Source organism: Mirounga angustirostris, unplaced genomic scaffold (assembly GCF_029215605.1).
Source record: "Mirounga angustirostris isolate CCGP_5_RB_7025 unplaced genomic scaffold, mMirAng1.0.hap1 SCAF_4, whole genome shotgun sequence".
Taxonomy (NCBI): domain Eukaryota; kingdom Metazoa; phylum Chordata; class Mammalia; order Carnivora; family Phocidae; genus Mirounga; species Mirounga angustirostris.
Window position 1 is genome coordinate 80,638,810 of NW_026991712.1, and position 22,231 is coordinate 80,661,040.

A 22,231-nucleotide genomic window follows, 5' to 3' on the forward strand; every position below is an offset into this window, starting at 1 on the left:
ATTTCTTCAGGATTGTCTCTTTTTTTTTTTTAAGATTTTATTTATTTGCGAGAGAGACAATGAGAGACAGAGAGCATGAGAGGGAGGAGGGTCAGAGGGAGAAGCAGACTCCCTGCTGAGCAGGGAGCCCGACGCGGGACTCGATCCCGGGACTCCAGGATCATGACCTGAGCCAAAGGCAGTCGCTTAACCAACTGAGCCACCCAGGCGCCCCCTTCAGGATTGTTTCTAACTTTTATTTTATATGCTATTGTGAATAATTTACAGAGATTCTAGAGAGAAGGATATGCATTTTAAAGACCAAATTGATAAAGAGGCAATGTTTCTAGAAGAAATGGGGAGATCAAAAATAAATAAATTACAATTGATACGCTCATGATTTTGTCATGGTGATCATAAACAAAATAAGAGCAAAATGGCACCATTACTACTTAATCCAAGTATGTGTTCTCCAATGACACAAAGCTTACTTCAATGTGATTCAACAGTTTTGACATTGCCTCTACTGATTTCATTGTGTCCTTTATTTTCTTGTAATAGCCTGCCATTAATAAGCCCAGATTCTATGGCTGATATAGTCACTTTGTCAGACTTCACAATATTACCCAATATGCATTATCTTTGTCTTCTTTGATAACTCAAATCTGATTTCTACCACACAAGGATCAATGGTTTGGAAAATACTCATACTGAAAGAAGGCAGGTGTCCCTTGATAAACAATGACACTAGTATTAAAGTACATGGTAAGAAAAAATCTGAATTTTGACATGAGTTGGCTATATTTCTGCTTCTTCTGCAAAGCGAGGAGAGTAAAAGAGACAAGAACAATCTGTAGGTATCTGGTATATACACAGAATTTAAAAGAAATATACTTTTTGCCACAATATGTGTTCATTGCATATTGTCTGAAATATAATTGACTTTAATATCAAGGGTTTGAAGGTACAAAGGTATGAAAAACTGTTCCTAGATACTAAATGAGGTTTTATAAAAGTAATTGAAAATGGAGGGCACCTGGGTGGCTCAGTCAGTTAAGCATCAGGCTTTGGCCCACATCGTGATCCTGGGGTCCTGGGATTGAGCCCCACATCAGGCTCCCTGCTCATCAGGGAGCCTGTTTCTCCCTCTCCCCACCTTTGCTCATGCTCTCTCTTGCTATCTCTCTGCCAAATAAATAAATAAAATCTTTTTTAAAAAATGGTGTCTTAGCATCCAAATGGCCAAGACATGAAAAAGTGTTCAACATCTCTCAGCATCAGGGAAAATCAAATCAAAACCTCAATGAGACACCACCTCACACCAGTCAGAATGGCTAAAATTAACAAGTCAGGAAATGACAGATGTTGGCAGGGATGCGGAGAAAGGGGAACCCTCCTACACTGTTGGTGGGAATGCAAGCTGGTGCAGCCACTCTGGAAAATAGTATGGAGGTTCCTCAAAAAGTTGAAAATAGAGCTACCATACGATCCAGCAATTGCACTACTGGGTATTTACCCCAAAAATACAAATGTAGAGATCTGAAGGGGTACGTGCATCCTGATGTTTATAGCAGCAATGTCCACAATAGCCAAACTATGGAAAGAGCCAAGATGTCCATCAACATATGAATGGATAAAGAAGATGTGGTATATATATACAATGGAATATTATGCCTCCATCAAAAGGAATGAAATCTTGTCATTTGCAATGATGTGGTTGGAACTGGAGGGTATTATGCTGAATGAAATAAGTCAATCAGAGAAAGACATGTATCATATGACCTCACTGATATGAGGAATTCTTAATCTCGGAAACAAACTGAGGGTTGCTGGAGTGGTGGGGGATGGGAGGGATGGGGTGTCTGGGTGATAGATATTGGGGAGGGTATGTGCTATGGTAAGCACTGTGAATTGTGTAAGACTGTTGAATCTCAGATCTGTACCTCTGAAACAAATAATACATTATATGTTAAAAAAAAAAAAAAGCAGGAAGGGAAGAATAAAGGGGCAAAAATTGGAGGGCGAGATGAACCATGAGAGACTATGGACTCTGAGAAACAAACTGAGGGTTCTAGAGGGGAAGGAGGTGGGGAGATGGGTTAGCCTGGTGATGGTCATTAAAGAGGGCATGTACAGCATGGTGCACTGGGTGTTATATGCAAACAATGAATCATGGAACACTACATCAAAAACTAATGATGTAATGTATGGTGATTAACAAAGCATAATAAAAAAAAAAAAATGGTGTCTTAGGTGAAAATAAAACCCTAAGCAATCTCAATTATATTTGATAAAGGTCCTCTACCAAGTAACTGAAGAATACCACCTCAGATAAAAATTCTTTTTAAAGGCTTCAAAGTGACTGGCTGCATTTTAAGAAAGAAAGTACTGAAAGTATTAGAAAGCACAGTGATAACAAAAGGCAAGCATATTAAAATTTGAAAACTATATTGGGGACTTTTGTTTCCAGTCAAGATGAAATAACAGAAGTTAGATTCACCATACCATTTAAAGTTTTTAAATTTATTCTAAATAAAATATAGAATTCAATGACACTCAGTATTGATCAACAAGAAAAGAAAAACCATGATCCCTTTGAAAAAAGAAACCTAAGAATGAAGTACTATAATTTCCTTAGGTTGCATCTTTATAAAGTTTACAGGCCTTATACAGAAAGGGAGAACCCAGTCAGAACCTACCAGTCTCCTTGAAATGGAGTCTTGAGATTCCAAAATGCCAAGAATCCATAGGATAGAAAACTCTGTTAATCTTCAAAATTTCCTCCTCATTATTTGGTTGAGTGCTAATCAGTACATGCATGTAAAGAAAATATGTTTAAGACAGAGCAAAGAAACAGCAAAAGAAAAAAAAAAATACAGAGAACTGTACATGGAGCTCACACAAAGCTAGGATAGTCCCGTCCACAAAATGGTGGAAAATAAAATTTTATAATTCATGGGCCACTGGCTAGAATACTAGGAGAGTTTTGGTTCTGTACTGAGGAAAGATTAACATTAGAATAATGTTAATTATTATTAAATATTCCTCTGATTTAGCTTATCTAATGCTTAAAATATTAAAAAATATCAAACTTGTTCTAAGAGGTTTTACTGCATTAAGAACAAAGTTAAAGAATATTGCAGGTATACAAAAATATCAAGCATTCAATAGGTAAAATTTACAGTATCTGACATCCAAAGAAAAATTACAAGCATGGGGTGATGTCAGTGAAAATGGTAGAAAAAGGACCTTTGAAAATTATTTTCTCCATAAAAGCAATGAGAAAGAGTATCAAAAATGTCAAAATCAACTTTTAGTTGAAATTAACCAAATCTTTGCAGCAAAGAAAAAGTATTTATTTAAGAAAACTTGCTGAATCATTCTAGAGAGGAAAGATGGAGGAAGAGTAGGAGACCCTTGTTTCATCTGGCCCCTTGAATTCAGCTAGATATCAATCAAATCATTCTGAACAACCTGTGAATTCAACCTGAGATCTAAGAAAATAACTGCTGCAATTTTACAAATAGAAAGACTTCCACTTTTTGCAAGGTAGGAGGTGCAGAGATGTGAATCTGAGGGATGTATTGGAAGATAAACCATGGGAGGAGTGAGCTTACATAAGCCAGGTACTGGAAAGTGATAAAGCAGGGGAGCACAAAATCAGAACTTTTAGAAGTCTGCTCCTATGAGGGACATTTCTGCCTGAAAGGTGCTAAGGTGGTGAACTGGGGCAGAAACTTAGGTGAGACAGTGTGGTCTCAGGATCACAAGGGTCACAGAAATAATGGGGCTGCCTGAATGCAGCAGAGTTCCAAAGCATAGGAGCAGGGAAGTTGGCTACAATTAGCAAGTTCTGGAGTGACCTCTCAGCTAGGTGTTGCCATAAACAACCTATGATGGCACGAATCAGGTAACCACTCTCCAAGCAGGGACCCAGCAAGAGACAACAGCTGAGAAATACAGCTCCTTATCCCAGGAGGAGCAGTGTGGGTACATGCATGATGGGGCAATTGCTCCCTGAGCAGGGGCCTAGCTAGCCAAGGGGGTGGTGAGACACCCCTCCCTCCCCTGGAAGATTGGTGCAGGTGTGCATCACAGGAGTCTGGGAAGTTTGGTTCATATGAAAGGGTTTGGCTGCCTTTTCCTGAGGGTGCACTGAAGAGTGGGAGCCACAGTCTTTCAGCTCCCGGGTTGGAGATCGGGGTACCAACATTTTTTTCCTTTTTTTTTTCTTCCACTCTCTAAAGCAGCCTGAAAAGCTATCAGGGAACAAAAGTTACATAGAGCAATTCAAAGCAGCTTATGCTGAGCCCAGCCCCCTGGCAAGGGGTGATGCAACTCTGCCCAGGCAAAGACACCTGAGAATCAGTACAATAGACGCCTCCCCCAGAAGACCAGCAGGATCCTAAGGGGAACACCATTTTTATATCACTCAAAACCAAAAAATTCCTAACCTAGGGGAAAATAGTATATAGAATTAGAGGTTTTTTCACATGAGTCTTTAGTCTTTCAGTTTCAATATTTTTCTTTTTTCTTTTTTTTTAACAAGATTCTTATTTTATCAAATCTTTGTTTTTAAATCTTTTTTAATTTTTATTTTTACATTTACATTTTATAGATACATTCCTCATCTTTGGCTTCTTTTCACTGTATTCGATTATATATAGATATATGTTTTTCTTTCTTTACAATTATGGGATTTAGTTTCTTCTAACAAACAGACCAAAATACACCCAGGACTAACTGGATCACCCTGTTATGTCCACCTGCAAGATTATATTCTCTCCCTCCTTTCTTTTTCTTTTCTTTTTTTGGTTTCTGACCCCTTCAGATTTGTCTAGTGTGTATTTCACTTGGGTGATGCTTGATATTTTTTATTTTGTTCTTTCATTCTTCTATTATTTTCTGGGAAAAATGACTAGAAGGAGTCCACAACAAAGGAAAGAACCAGAGGTAATATTCGCTGCCACAGATTTAATCAGTATGGATATAAGTAAAACGTCAGAGCTGGAATTCAGGATAATGATTATAAAATTACTAGATGGGCTTGGAAAAAAAGTTACAAAAGACACTAGAGAATCTCTTAGTGCAGAAATAAAGTCTAAGGAGGCCAAAATTAAAAATGCTTTAACTGATATGCAGTATAAAATGGATGCTCTAACAACTAGGGTAAATGAGGGAGAAGAGAGAGAGTCAGTGACATAGAAGACAAAACGGTGGAAAGGAAGGAGGCTGAGGAAAAGAGAGAAAAACAATTAATGGACCATGAGGGGACAGGTCAAGAAATCAGTGATACCACAAAATGAAATAATATTAGAATTATTGGAGTCCCAGAGGAAGAAGAGAGAGAAAGAGAGAGGAAAAGAAGACATATTTGAGGAGAGCATAGCTGAGAACTTCCCTAATCTGGGGAAGGAAATAGGCATTCAAGTTCAATAAGTAGAGAGAATACCACCCCAAAATCAATAAAAATAGATCCACACCCAGACATATAATAGTGAAGCTTGCAAATTTCAGACATAAATAGAAAATCCTGAAAGCAGCTCAAGACAAGAGGTCATTTAACATACAGGGGTGGGAGCATTAGACTGACATCAGACCTATCCACAGAGACGTGGCAAGCCAGAAAGGGCTGGCATGGTATGTTCAGGGTACTAAATGAGAAAAACATGCAACCAAGAATACTTTATCCAGCAAAGCTGTCATTCAGAATGGAAGGAGAGAAAAGAGCTTCCAGGACAAACAGAAATTAAAAGAATTTGTGATCACTAAACCAGCCCTGCAAGAAATATTAAATGGGATCCTGTAAGCAAAGAGAGAGCCCAAAAGTAACACAGACCAGAAAGAAATAGAGACAATCTACAGAAACAGGCATTTTATGGTAATATAATGGCACTAAATTCATATCTTTTAATAGTTACTCTGAATGTAAATGAGCTAAATGCCCCATTCAGAAGACACAGGGTATCTGATTAGATAAAATGTAAGACCCATCGATATGCTGTCTAGAAGAGACCCATTTTAGACCTAAAGACACCTCCAGGTTGAAAGTGAGGGGGTGTAGAACCATTTATTATGATAATGGACATCAAAAGAAAGCTGGAATAGCAATCCTTATATCAGACAAATTACTAAAGACTATTGGGATGAAAAGGGACACTATATCATACTGAAAGGGTCTATCCAACAAAAAGAGCTAACAATTATAAATATTTATGCTCCTAACTTGGGAGCAGGGAATTATATAAACCAATTAATAACCAAATTAAAGAAACACATTGATAATAATACAATAACAGTAGGGGACTCTAACACCGCACTCACAGAAAAGGACAGGTCATCTAAGCAGATCTACAAGGAAAAAATGGCTTTGAATGACACACTGGACCAGATGGACTTCACAGATATATACAGAGCATCCCATCCTAAAGCAACCAAATATACATTCTTCTCAAGTGCACATGGAATATTCTTCAGAATAGATCACATAGTGGGTTACAAATCAGGTATCAACATGTACCAAAAGACTGGGATTATTGCCTGCATATTTTCAGACCACAATGTTTTGAAACTTGAACTCAGGAGGAAATTTGGAAGGAACCCAAGTACTTAGAGATTAAAGAGCATCCTACAAAGAATGAATGGGTCAAGCAGGAAATTTAAGAAGAATTTTTTTTTAAATTCATGGAAACAAATGAAAATGAAAACACAACTGTTCAAAACCTCTGGGATACAGCAAAAGTGGTCCCAAGAAGGAAGTACATAGCAGTGCAAGCCTTTCTCAAAAAATTACAAAAGACTCAAATACACAAGCTAACTTTACACCTAAAGGAGCTGGAGAAAGAACAGCAAACAAAGCCTAAATAAGCAAGAGAAGAGAAATAATAAAGATTAGAGTAGAAATCAATGAAATAGAAACCAAAAGGACAGTAGAACAGATCAATGAAACTAGAAGCTGGTTCTTTGAAAGAATTAATAAGATTGATAAGCCCCTAGTCAGACTTATCAAAAAGAAAAGAGAAAGGACCCAAATTAATAAAATCATGAATGAAAGAGGAGAAATCAAAACCAACTCCAAGGAAATACAAACAATTTTAGGAACATATTATGAGCAACTGTATGCCAACAAATTAAGCAATCTGGAAGAAATGGATGCATTCCTGGAAACTCATAAACTACCAAAACTGAAACAGGAAGAAATAGAAAACCTGAACAGACCCATACCCAGCAAGGAAATTGAAGCAGTCATCAAAAATCTCCCAATGAGCAAGACTCCAGGGCCAGATGGCTTCCCAGGAGAATTCTACCAAACAATTAAAGAAGAATTAATACCTATTCTTCTGAAGCTGTCTCAAAAAACAAAAATGGAAGGGAAACTTCCAAACTAATTCTATGAGGCCAGCATTACCTTGATCCCCAAACCAGACAAAGACCCCATCAAAAAGGAGAATTACAGACCAATATCCCTGATGAACATGGATGCAAAAATTCTCACCAAAATACTAGCCAATAGGATCCAACAATACAGTAAATCCTTTTATTGTTAAAAGGATTATTCACCTCAACCAGGCAGGATTTATTCCTAGGCTGCAAAGGTGATTCCACATTCTCAAATCAATCACCATGATATATCACATTAATAAAAGAAAAGACAAAACTATACGATCCTCTGAATTGATGCCGAAAAAGCATTTGACAAAATACAGCATCCTTTCTTGATTTAAACTCTCCACAATGTAGGGATAGAAGGAACATACCTCAACATCATAAAAGCTATCTATGAAAAGTCCATAGCAACTATTATTCTCAATGGGGAAAAACGGAGAGCTTTTCCCCTAAGGTTAGAAATACAGTAGGGATGTCCACTCTCATTACTGTTGTTCAACATGGTGCTAGAAGTCCTAGCCTCAGCAATCAGACAACAAAAGAAAATAAAAGACATTCAAATTGGCAAAGAAGTCAAACTCTCACTCTTTTCAGATGACATGATACTTTATGTGGAAAACCCAAAGGACTACATCCCAAATTGCTAGAACTCATAGAGGAGTTCAACAATTTGGCAGGTCATAAAATCAGTACACAGAAATCTGTGCATTTCTTTTTTTAAAAGATTTTATTTATTTACTTGAGAGAGAGAGGAAGAGAGAGACAGACAGAGAGAGCACAAGCAGAGAGAGCACAAACAGGAAGCAGGGGGAGTGGTAGGCAGCAGGAGAAGCAGGATCCCCACTGAGCAAGGAGCTTGATGTGGGACTCGATCCCAGGACCCTGGGATCATGATCTGAGCTGAAGGCAGATGCTTCACTGACTGAGCCACCCAGGCACCCCAATCAGTTGCATTTCTATACACTAACAATGAGACAGAAGAAAGAGAAATTAAGGAATCAATCCCATTTACAATTACACCAAAAGCCATAAGATACCCAGGAATAAACCTAACCTAAGAGATAAAGGATCTGTACTCTAAAAAGTACAGAACTCTTATGAAAGAACTTGAGGAAGACACAAAAAGTGGAAAAATATTCCATGCTCATGGATTAGATGAATAAATATTGTTAAAATGTCTATGCTACTCAGAGCAATCTGCACATTCAGTGCAATTCCTACCAAAATACTGTCAGCATTTTTCACAGAGCTGGAACAAATAATCCTAAAATTTGTATGGAACCAGAAAAGACCCTGAATAGCCAGAGGAATGTTGAAAACAAAAACCAAGGCTGGGGGCATCATCACAATGCCTGACTTCAAGCTCTATTACAAGCTATAATCATCAAGACAGTATGGTACTGGCGCAAAAACAGACACATAATTCATTGGAACAGAATAGAGAACCCAGAACTGGACCCTCAACTCTGTGGTCAACTCATCTTTGAAAAAGTAGGAAAGAAGATCCAATGGAAAAAGGATAGTCTCTTCAATAAGTGGTATTGGGAAAACAAGACAGCCACATGTAGAAGAATGAAACTGGACCATTTTCTTACACCATACACAAAGATAAACTAAAAATGGATGAAAGACTAAATGTGAGACAGAAAGCCATCAAAATCCTAGAGGAGAACACAGGCAGCAACCTCTTTGACCTCAGTCACAGCAACTTCTTACTAGACACATCTCCAAAGTCAAGGGAAACAAAAGCAAAAATGAACTATTGGGACTTTATCAACAGCAAAGGAAACAGTCAACAGAACTAAAAGGCCACCTATGAAATGGGGGAAGATATTTGCAAAAGACATATCAGATAAAGGGCTAGTATTCAAGATCTATAAATAACTTATCAAACTCAACACCCAAAAAATAAATAATCCAGTCAGGAAATGGGCAAAAGTTATAAATGGACCTTTCTCCAAAGAAGACATACAAATGGCCAACAGACACATGAAAACAATACTCTACCTCACTTGGAATCAGGGAAATACAAATCAAAACCACAATGAGATACCACCTCACACCAGTCAGAATGGCTACAATTAACAAGACAAGAAACAACAAATGTTGGTGAGGATGCAGAGTAAGGAGAACCCTCTTACACTGTTGGTGGGAAGGCAAGCTGGTATAGCTACTCTGGAAAACAGTATGGAGGTTCCTCAAGAAGTTAAAAATAGAGCTACCTTATAACCCAGCAATTGCACTACCCCAAAGATACAAATGTAGTGATCTTAAGGGGCACCTGCACCTCAATGTTTATAGCAGCAATGTCCACAGTACCCTAACTGTGAAAAGAGCTGAGATGTCCATTGACAGATGAATGGATAAAGAAGATATGGCCTATTTATCTATCTATCTATCTATCTATCTATCTATCTATCTATCTATCTATCTATCTATCATCTATCCATCTATACACACACACACACACACACACACAAAGGAATAGTACTCAGAGATCAGAAAGGATGACTACTTAACAATTACATTGACAGGGATCTAACTGAAGTATATTATGCTGAGTGAAATAAGTCAATCAGAGAAAGACAATTATCATACGGTTTCACTCATATATGGAACATAAGAAACAGCTCAGAGGATCATAGAAGAAGGTAGGGAAAACTGAATGGGAAGCCATCAGAGAGGGAGAAAAACCATGAGAGACTCTTACCTATAGGAAACAAACTGAGGGTGGCTGGAGGGGTAGTGAGTGGGCGAATGGGGTAATTAGGTGATGGGCATTAAGGAGGGCATGTGGTGTGATGAGTACTGAGTATTAATTGTAACTGATAAATTACTGAACACTACATCTGAAACTAATGATGTACTATATGTTGGCTAATTGAATTTAAGAAAAAAGAAAACTTGCTGAATCTCAGTAAGAATAATACATTTTGTGACATTTTAATTTTATTCTAGTCACATTGCCCATTCTCTAGCTCCCTGGTATCCTTGAAAATTAACATCCAACATTCCTGGTCAGCATTACCCACCTAGGAGGAAGAAAAGCAAGCAGAATGGGTTGCAGCTCTTTCAAAGATTCATGCCCAAAGAATTGTCATTATTTGACCTGTCTGGGGTTTCAAGGAAGAATCACTTTCAAAGCTGTTTGAATTAGACTTGACACAGCACTTGCCCAATGAGAAAATATTCTCCATTTTATTATTATCAATTTTAATTATAGGCAATTGTTTTAGTGTCATGGTTACCTACACTGGTAGATAGCAGTCTGTGCAAACATAGACTAATCAAAAAGCTTAAAAGGAGAAGTTGTGAAACTGATGTCCATAAGGGCTTTGAAAAACTCTGACAAATTTCCAAGAATCTAGAAGGCCTCACACTTGCATAGGGTTATGGGTATTTTGGGCCTATACACATATTCAAAAAAGCTTTGAGATGTACCTAAGCTCACATGTCCGGCTGACTTTTAGGCTTTGTGCAAGCAGGAAGTAAACGCTAAGGCAAAGTGATAAGATGTCTGGTTGTGTGTTGAAGGCATGCCCTAACATGCACATAGAGCCCCTAGACAAAGACAGAGAGACCTAATGGTTCTAACAATTAAAAAGAATCTCTGTTCAATCATTATCTAAACACTAAGCTAAATGAATCAAGGCTTGATTGTCTACATATGATAAAGAATATAGATTTTTACAGAATAAGTTAAGGCAAGCCATTTAACAAACAAATACTACAACAGTCATCAACAACAAACCAGGGGAAGAAGGAAGAATCTAATCTCCAGAGTTATTACATTGTTATTTAAAATATCCAATTTTCAGAAGAAAAAAGATTGCAACTGTCACTGAGTAACACCAAATATTGAACTTACTAGACAAAGATTTAAGTCAGCTATTTAAAATATATTCAGATAGTGAAATATCCATGTCTAAAGAATCTCTAAAGAACTATAGTTTCCTATAGTATGAGAGGATGTCTTACCAAAAGAAGAATGTTAGTAAGGAGATAGAACTTATTTTAAATAACCCAGTGAAAAACCATGGAGTTGGAAAGTTCAATAGCTGAAATAAAAAGTTACATAGGTGAGCTCATCACTAGTTTTTAGTAGGCAAAGAAAGAATCAGCAAACATGAAGATACATGAAATAAGATTATCTAGTCTGAGCAAGAGAAAGAAAATGCTTTATATCAATGACCTCAGCTTCCACCTTAAAAAAAAAAGAAAAAGGAAACAAGGAACCTGATTGGATAGGAAAAAAAAGAAAAGACACAAATTATCAATAATATAAATGCTAAAGTTGACATCACTACAGATTCTAGAGATCTTAAAAGGATAATGAGAAATTATTATAAATAGCTTTATACCAATAAATTGGAAATTTAGATGACAGATTCCCTTAAAGATATAATCTGTAAAGCTCATTCAAAAGAAACAGCTCTACATTGAATAAGAAAATTAAATCTGTGGTTTATAATTTCCCATAAATATATCTACAGGCCCAGATGACTTCTCTGAGGAATTCTATTAGTTGTATATGGAAGAAGTAGTCCATTTCTAAACAAACTCTTACAGACAATTAAACAGGAGAAAAATGCTTTCAATTCAGTCAATGAGATCATCAATACCTTCATACAAAATAAAATGAAGACACGACAAGAAAAGGAAGCTACAGATTGATATCTTTTATGAACATTGATACAAAAATTCTTAACAAAATTTTGATAAATCAAATCCAATATTAGAAAAGGGATAATACAAAAAAGTAATGCTGACAGTAAATTAATGTAATAAATTATTAAATCCCACCATATTAACAGATTGAAAGGAAAACATGATCATCTTAAAGGATGAAGAAAACAACATGTGACATCAAAATTTATTTCACAGACATAGTATTCAAGAAAGTGTGATTTAAGCATCAAAATTGACAAAAAAGTCAATAGAACAGAATAGTGTAAAAGTAGATATACATACATGAAGTCAATTGATATTTGACAAAGTTTCAAAGACAAATCTGTGAAGAATGGAGAATACACTATATATAATAAAATATATAATCCAAATAAAATGTAAATTTATGTGTATCAAATAACTTTTATACATATATATACACACACATATATAGCAACATATACAAAAAATAACCTAAAATGGGTCACAGACCCAAATACAAAACTTAAAAATATAAAACTATGGGAGAAATAATAACAAAATATTTGTGACCTTGGGAAAGGCAAAGATTTCTTATATACAATACCAAACACATAATGCATAAAATAAATAATAAATTTAACTTCATTAAAATTATGAATTTCTTCTCTTCAAAACTGAGTGTTAAGATAATGAAAATACAAGCCAGAAGCTGGAAGAAAACATCAAGCGACATATATGATAAAGGATTTGTGTTCAAAATATATAAAGAACTCTTAAAACTCATTAAGAAGAAAAAAAAATTCTAAATGAACAAAATATTAAATAGATCCTCCATGAAAGAAATATCCATTGCAAAAAAAAATCACATGAAAGTAGACTCAAACTCATTAGTCATTTGGGAAGGCAATTTAAAACCACAAATTGATATCACTACACACCCTCTAGAATGTCTAAAGTCACAGTCTCCATACAAAATGTTGGCAAAGAGGTGGAGGAGTATATACACTGCTGGTGAGAAAGTGAAGTGGTACAATTGCTTTGAGGAAAAAAAAAAGTGCATCTTAAAATGTTAAACATGCACCTACCATATAACCAGGACATTCTGCTCTAGGTACTTACCCAAGAGAAGTTAAATGTGCAACCATAAAAGACCTGAAACAAAGGCCCATAGCAGTTAATTCATAATTACCCCAAAATAGAAATGACCCAAATGCTTGTCAATAAATGAATGGATAAATAAACTATTGTATTGTATATGATGGAATACTGCTCACCAATAAGAAGGAATGATTCATTGGACAAGGAACCCCAGGGACTAATCTCAAAATAATCATTTAATTTAAAAAGAGAGACAAAAAGGAGAGTGCATATTGTACTATCTCTATAAAATTTAGAAAATGCAAAGTTATCTAAAGTGACAAAATTGCCTGGAAATGGAGAGTGGGCCAAGGAGACTCAAGAGAGAGATTACCAAATGACAGAAAGACACTTGAGGATGACGGATATGATGTTCATTATCCCGAATATGGTAATGGCTTCACAGGTATACACATATCAAACCTATCAAATTATACATTTACATGTGTCCCATTTATCATACATCAACCTCAATAAAGTTGTTTAAAAATTATGTCTAAAAGAGATTTTGGCCCACAATACTTGTTCATGGTAGTGACCAAAATCTACCCAATAGAAGACTTGGTAGGGAAATTTTGACAAGGTAATTCTAGTCATGGCCTGCGTTAGCCTGTGATTGCTTCTATCCTTTTAGCCTGCCTCCTCATTATGAAGCAGAGATAGCAATATAGCACTAAGAAACCAGATGTTCTCATTGTCTTCATATAACCAGTCCTCTTGCTTTGCTACAAAACTTAAATCTATCTTTTTTAATGTAGAAGATAAAAACTTTAACTCTAAAACTCTGATTTGTCTTCTGATATCAATCAGTTCACTAGTTAATGTTTGTAAGAGTACCTGTGTTTATTGTCCTCAAAAGTTCTTATCTGGATCTTTCATTACTTCTCTACTAAATATCCTCTAGAATTTAAATAACAGTCTTTGTGCTGTACTTTTGCACCTTGTAGTCTGATGGCAGTGTATGTTTTATTTTACTGCCATCAAACGTTATCTTTAAAATAACATTGATTTAAATTATCTGTTGTTCACCTTACTTAGCTATATTAACCACTGAAATGCACAGAGTATAGGATGAACTCTGAGACTAAGACATAAAATTCTCCCAAAGGATGTAAAGAAAATAAACATTTTTTTCCAGTAGGATAAATTTGTTGTCAAAAAGCCCCCACAAAATGACTTAATACTTTAGCACAGATTTTGAAACACATTTTAAGCAATTAAATTTTGCTTTTATAGTCTATGAAATACACAATGCATGATATATTGGTAATCACTAAAACATGTAAAATCAGGAAATCAACCTCAGTAATGTTATCTTTTGGTTTTATTTTGTCCCTTTTATGTCACTTTCCTACTCGGTTAAGATATTGGTCTGACATTTTTTAATGTCTCACCACAAATGTTTAATGAATTGTTTGCCATTTTCTCATCAGAAAACACAGCAAAATATGAGCTACTTTATACTACCAGCTGGACTAGTGCAGGTGACAATAAATTATCACTGTCAGTTGCAGCTCATATGCTGATGTTGTAGCTTTGCTGGAGCAACACACCCTGCATATGTGATATGCTGCTACTGATCTGGAAAATATATTATTCTTACTCATCAACAGGGAGAATCATAAGCAATTTGTGCTCATAAAATGGTCATGGAATGAGAAGTCTACATTAACTCCCTTGCTTTCTCTAACAATAGAGTCTCAGGACCTGGACCATGTGAAAGTCCACAGACTATCTCTTTGGTTCATTGTATTAATGGCACCATGCAAACTGGAATGTAACAAGTATTTGGCATGTTTTGGTAAGACTTATGTTGTCTTGGACCACATGGTACAGCCAGCACCATGGTTCTTAAGGTTTGTGGGGTAGAAAAAGATACCTCATGAAGCCTCTGGCAAGTCTCCATAGTCTAGCTTCTTGAATAAGACCACGGTATCTGTAGCAAGGACCAACTACTGTTTGAAAAGCAGCTCCTGGCATGCTAGCAGACCCTGAGAGACACAAAGCATCTAAACACAGCACGTTGAGGGACCGTGAGGTTAGCACTGCCCATTATTACCTTGATACTATGAAACACACTAGTGCATATTATCAGGCAGCACAGCACCCATCAGTCGTAATATAGGCATGAAATACCAAGAGTGGGTTCAAATTGTCTGGAAGGAGCCCTAAGCTTCAGGAACACGTGGCTCAGGCCTCCATGTCATTGGTCTTTGTTGCCTCAGTGGCTCTTCTTCAGTGCATGCCTCCAGCCTCATGAAGGGTTCCTAATAACCAGCTAAACAGAGAAGTAAACACCTAACTGTGGTTCACAGGGTCAGCTTGGCAGGTTTGTGCAAGCTAAGCAGAGACTGCTGCACCCCAGCCATGCTCAGGAGAGGTTCTAAGGCAGTAATGAGGGGGAGTCCTTTGATGGCTAAGGACCAGGGAAGCCACCAGGCCATCTACTTTGTGTGGAGACCAGGGATAGTCCAAGGTACAGATATATAGGCAATGGTGAATATTTGACCAGGAAAAATATGTGGATAGACCTATAGGCTTACACAAAGTGTAAAAATATTTATGTTGCATGTTAATTCCTTCTAAAGAGCATTCACTGCAGCACAGTCACTGAACAACTAAGAAGTCAGGATGAATTCACCTGCTGATGAAAGCAGGCCTTTGTCCTAGGACACCCCAGGGTTTTAAATGAGTTCGCAGACAAAGCTGCTCTGATGGCAAAGGTGCAGCCATGCTGGCCCCAGTACCATGAGTTCTCTCTCATTAAGATTCACACAGTCACTGCCTTTGCTGAATTTTGCCAGGGCAGCAAGAAAGACCAGTTGTGACCTACCCCCAGTGATACCATCCTTCTGGGGGACCAACTGGTCATTTGGTGATAGGTTGATTCCATGTATTTACTTCCATGCTGAGAATGGCAAGGTCATAACAGAGGCAGAGTTTCACACTCTGATATTACAACATGGCATCCCTTGGTATTCCCAGGCCCAGTAATTAAGCAAATATAGCCCCCCAGCCTGAGAAGTATATGCTAATCAAAGGCTCTGAACCCTTAGTGATAAAAGAGTCCAGCTCACCATGGAAGAAAATTAATGAGAAGAGAAGTGCTTGCAAAGAGGAAGCAGAATGTGCAATGGGCAGTGGAAGGAGGTGATACATATCATCCATAGTCTTGAGACTAAGTGTAGTTGTGGAAGCTTTCATTTGTTCCACCAACTTTCCTGGTGTAAGTTCACCAGCTTTTGTGACCAGAAGTTCTGGGACTGGTATGCTTGTAAAGCGAACTTAAGAACTTGATACAAGTAGGAAGAGGATCTGAGAGACTTGAGAGGCACACAATAGATGCTGCTAGTGTCTCATCCAGATTTCTCTTATGCACGAGTTACCCAGCGGCTGCAGTTGCTGTGGCTATACTCGATGCTTTCTTCAGAGAATTACCTCTTGCTGAGAGGTGCCTACTCATCCTGGTAAACCTGGGAGCTTATGCTAGAGCCCTCCTATTCAATATGCACACCCTGGTCCTACAGCTGATTGGAATCATGGAATGATATCTGACCAACTTTCCCAACATGAAATTTTCTGCATCACAAATGCTCACGACACCCCACCCCAACTCCTCACACCTGGATTAGGCCAGGGCTAGATTTTGCCAAGAACACATCCTTGCTTAGCCCATTATTCTTGTCCATTCTGTTTCTCTCACTCCATCCAAAAATCTCCTTAAGAGGCCCTACTTCTGGAGAACTCCACTTAAATATTGGCTTTCAGGGATATTTAGTTTTCTTTTTACTTCCTTAAGACTGTCTCATAGGATATATTAATTTGTCACAGATATTTTCAGGAGTGTGGGTCCAGTTTGGGAGGGCAAAAGAGTCTAAATTATGTGCCAAATAAATTCACTTTAGGCAAAATCTAAGTTTGTAGAAAACTGTTCGATATTGAACTGGGTAATGTTAAACATTTGACTAGAGGTTAATTGCTGGTAATTATTTGGTATCTTAAAGTTGATTTTTGTAAAGATTACTTTATAATAATACTTTATATACTTTGCACTTTTTGCATTATTTCTTTTTTACATTTTTTTTTCTTTTTCTGACCTCCCCTAACTATGCATGTCATTCAAGACCTAAAGGCCATACTCCTTACAAAACCATTAGTAAATTCTCAGGTGGGACTTTTTTTCTCTCCCTGCTGTGAGCTATCTTGATACTTTATATGCAACTAGTTTTAACTCCATCCACTTCTCTTATATAGTTTAGACATTGAAATGAATAACCTTCCTTTGGCTATCAGGCTACATGCCATTGGAGAGCAGGATCACTGACTGCAGTTTTGTTAGAATTCCTCTCAGAATCTAACCAAAGTGCCTTTAATCATAAGCTCTTGGGGCATGGTAAGGGCAGGTAGAATTCACACACTGATAGTGTGTTATTGGAAAATGCAATCACCTTTAAAATCTACATGAAGTCCCAGATTATTTTGTGAACTTACTTGATTACAAGTGGTGAGATGTGATTGCCTGTGCCAAGGGGTAGGGAGCCAGAAGAAAAAGAAAAGGAGAAAAGACTACCCAGACATTTGCTGTATATCAAAGGCTTTCACAGACAGAGCACTTAATCTTCATAACACTCTTATTAGACAAGAATTATTTATTCCATTTTACAAAGCTGGAAATTTAATTCAGAACTACAAAGTCACTTGGATGTGGTTATCTAGTGGCTGAGCCAGAATTGAAGAGAAGTTATTTGAAACATATGCTCTTTCCATTAAAACTTTGCCCCTGTTGAGATCCAAATAACCTGAAATTCTACACTTTAACCACTATTAAATGTGACTTTTATTTCTAAAGATAAGCTTCCTCAATAAAAACATTGTTTATGCATTTATATCAACATTGATTGAGCACTTGTGATGCCCAAGTTTTCCCAGAATTGGGAAAGAGGCTGAGAAACGTATAAACAGTAAATCTTAAACCAAAAACCCCTTCTCAAATTTCAGTGTCTTCTGCACTAAAAAAGGGAAAGCTTCTGCCTCGGAATGTAAGGTCAGCAATACTGTCATCCCATCACGAGATCCAACTTCTGTGCAAAAATATGTTATTTCCAAGTTTAGCTGACTTGTAGGTACCACAATATTCGAATTTATAAGGTTTCAAATTAGAAAGCCATGATTTCAGTCCTGTATTTAGTAGTAACAACTACTTGTAATGTCTTGTTCAGTTTTACCTCTTCAAATCTCAGTTTATTCACCAGCAAAATGAGCATCCCAGTAAATTTGTTATGGGTTTTGAGGGAGGTACATGTAAAATAGTTAAGGAAACCCCTGGCAGATATGTGTTCAATAGTTATGTGACAAGATAATTAGTATTTCAATAAGATACTAATTCTTACTGATGTAGAAATATCACAAAGAATGAAAAATGAATATTCTGTCCCTCTTCTGTCTCCTATGTCTCTCCCCCAACCACAGTGTGAGGAAGGATTTTAGTATAACATGCTTTTGAGATGTGGACTCTAGAACTTGCTTTCCATAACCCCCATCAAAGTTAAGAATTCTTGTTTTCAGTATGCACTGAATTTTCCTAGAGTAAGAAGTTTAGAATCAGAGGGGAAAGAGGAAGAAGGGACATGTAGCTTAATTGAGGAAGTTTCTCCCAACATTGGGAAGGTGACAGAGGCCAACATTTTTCAACAGAGTCGACTACCACACATTTTTGGAATACATATGAGATGCAAGAGCCTCAAAAGGGAGCTACTATAGATTTAATTAAAAACTCCCAGCCCAAGAACCTGGGCTCTGGCTTGGAAAAGACCCTCTGCCCACAGGAGTCATGGGGCACCACCTTCAAGAGTCTAACATCAGTAGTGACCATACTTGGACCAAAGTTTCCAGTGTTACAGAGCAGGCTAGGTCCTCTGCATCTTAAGATAACCATAGGTAATGGAGCTGGGAGAAGACTGCACTATAAATTAATTTATATAAAGAACTCCCTAACAAATCAGCAGGATAGGAGAGTTCAGTGCATATAGTATTTGAGAGAAGAATAAAAGATAAGTGACTTTGTTAATTCCCACAATATGAAATAAAACTTATGCAAGCTAGAGTAGTTCTTGTCACTTGTTTCCCACCACCACCCTTCAGACACCCTGTGAACTCATGTAATTTCAATTAAAAGAGTAAGATTCATTCACATTAAGTGGTACACAACTCATTGAAGAAACTATTTTATGTTTCTTTTGCAAATTGTGTCTTAATGTTTTTGAAAATGATAAAAAGAAACAAATCAACTCTTTTTAGATGGCCCTTGCAAATATGTGAGTCTAAAATTGGCAAACTCCTGCAGTGTTTAGCAAAGAATCCAAGTCTTTGCAAATAAATTAGACATTTTGGGATAGAAAAGGGAAGTTAAAAGAAAGCATAAAGATGTGTTGCCAGGGAAACTCCTGGTCAGAGGAAAATGATGGGGGGGGGGGGGAATCACATGCACATTGCCAGAGTACACATGAGGAGGCTCTAATTGCTTTCTCAGCACCGAAGACAAACTGCAGAGAGTTCAGTGCAGCAAATATGTATGGAGTATTTACCATGTATTCATCACTTACACAAAGTAATGGGGATCCAAGAATAAACAGAATACAAGCACTCGCTTTAGGAAACTGACATCAACTGGAATAGAGACAGGGAAAACATAATTTCATTTAAAAATGTGCATAGAATAGAAGCACATAAAAAGTATACTGTTATTCTAGAAAGGGAGATTGCTGGTTAAAGGATGACTGAGTATTAGCCATGGAGTGCGTGTATGTGAGTAGGAAGGGAGGGAAGGAGATGGAAGAAGGATGTTGGGGAGAATGTGAGACAAAGGCTAGTCTTAGGCAAAGGTCAAGAACAAAGGCAACAACATGATGTGAACAGGGGAATGACAACAGGTAGAACATGAGATGGGAATAATCCTTAGCAAGAAAAGCTTACAGTTATAAAAATTACTTACGATTATGACTGATAACACTTGCAGAGTGCTTACTGTTTGCCTGGCACCATCCTGGTCCTTTAATTTACTAAACCAACACATTTAACCCAGTGAAGTGGTTACTGGTTTTCCCATGTTTAAAGTGACAGCAGTAACGTATCATTCATTTGAGAGAGAAAGGGAACACTATTTAATGATTACGCTAAAATAATAGGCACATACCATGACTTTTGAGGAAAACTATAGTAAACGGTCACCATTTTTTATAGATTAAAAAAAGTGAGGTAGAGAAAGATGGTCCCTTGTCCAAGTTCTCACACTGCTAAGTGTTGGAGATTTTAAGAAGGTAGGAAGGTAGCAAGGCATCCGGGAGGAAAGGTGAGACCTAGAAAATCAGGATGGAGAATAGGAGATGGAATGTTTGGGGAATAAAATTTCAAGATTTGGTGAATGACAGCATGCTGGAGGTGAAGAAGAAGCCTGGGTGATGCCCAGAATTCTGGCTCAGGCAGATGTATGGATGGTGATGCCAATTATTCTCATGGGGCTTTAGGAGAAAAAACAGCTCTGGATGTGAAATGATGAGTACCAGCAAGTTTTGGATAAGATGATATACCTAGAGTGTATAAAAGCAAAACATGTTCAGCAGGACTTGGATGTATACATTTTAAATTCAGTGGAGAGAGAAGCAGAAAGAGATGGAAAAACACTATAAGCACACTGGAGTTGGTTAATGTGGATGGGGATAGCAATGAATGAGTTAAAATGTTGACAACCATAGTGTTTAAGAGACTGGAGAAGAAGAAACAAAATATTTCATCATGCATGTGATCCAGATTCATCTCTAAACTCCATAGGGTTTAGTCTCTCCATACATGTGCATTAGAAGAAGACCAATCCAGCATTTCAAGATGACTTAAAATTATTCTTACTTCTGTGTAATGTCTAGTAACATTATATGTATTCTAATTCATCACTCCCCACATTTCTCACCAGTCTCTCTCTGTCCTCTCCCATTCATTCACACCCACATCTGCTCCACAGACTGTGCCAAACCTCCAGCCCCTTGCTGCACCCACTTCCACACATAGGCTCCTCACCTTTCTTTCTTGCCTCTTTCTACCACACCAAATCCACTCTACCTCCACTGGAAGTGGCTGCCAGGGCTCTTACTTGGACTCCCACTGAGCCAGCAGCTCTAGGACTAAAGGACCCAGAAGCTCCTTGGTGGCCAGATGCCTCCTTGCTCTCTGGGAATTACAATTTCTCCAGGAAGAGCTGTATGAAGAGCTCTGTAGGTATTTTAGGTTTGTACTGCTTTTCTTTTTTTTTTTTCTTTTTTAATCTCTCCAAGTGCTTTACTAGCACCAAAACATAGGGAATTACTGGGAATAAAAACTGACACCATACTGCACAAAGACAATGAAAATGTGGCAATAAACTGTTTTGCAAAGGGGGTGATCAGCCCAAGCTCTTTCCCAGCATTAACTGAACAGAGGAAGGCCATCACCTAAAGCAATTAGCACTGAATCCAATGGAAGTGTTACAAGTGACAGATGACAAACACAGGTTAAAACCCCGAATGACTATGTTCAAGTCAAAATTTTAAAACATATTTATATTTTCTACCTGAAAAACATTAACAGTTTTATATATAACCCAGATACTCACTGCTAAAAGCATAACTATCATTATAGTAAGAAGCTACTATATTAGTTTTAGTACATTTATTTTCCCCAACCCAGTATTTTGTTTTTCTCCTAAACAACAAAGAAATTCTACTCCAACAACCCCCCTGTAGTAAATTAATTCCTGACAAGAAGAAAATAGCATCTTTTCATCTCTTAAGTGTAATAGGATAGCTTTCACAGGTTTGGGATCAGCTTTTTCAGTGGCCTGAATATGAGAGAATAAGAGGCCTTCCAGTTGCTGACAGTCACTCAGAAGCCTTGGAGCCTGTAGAGCAAGAGACAAGGGGTTGGCAGTCATCCTGGAGAAGTAAGCAAAGGCTAGACCCTGAAAGTGCCTCCTATCTTCTCCCTCTAATTTGAGATTTTCTCTTAGAGGAACAGAAAGCCATTAAAAAATTTAACAGCCTATAATCAGGAA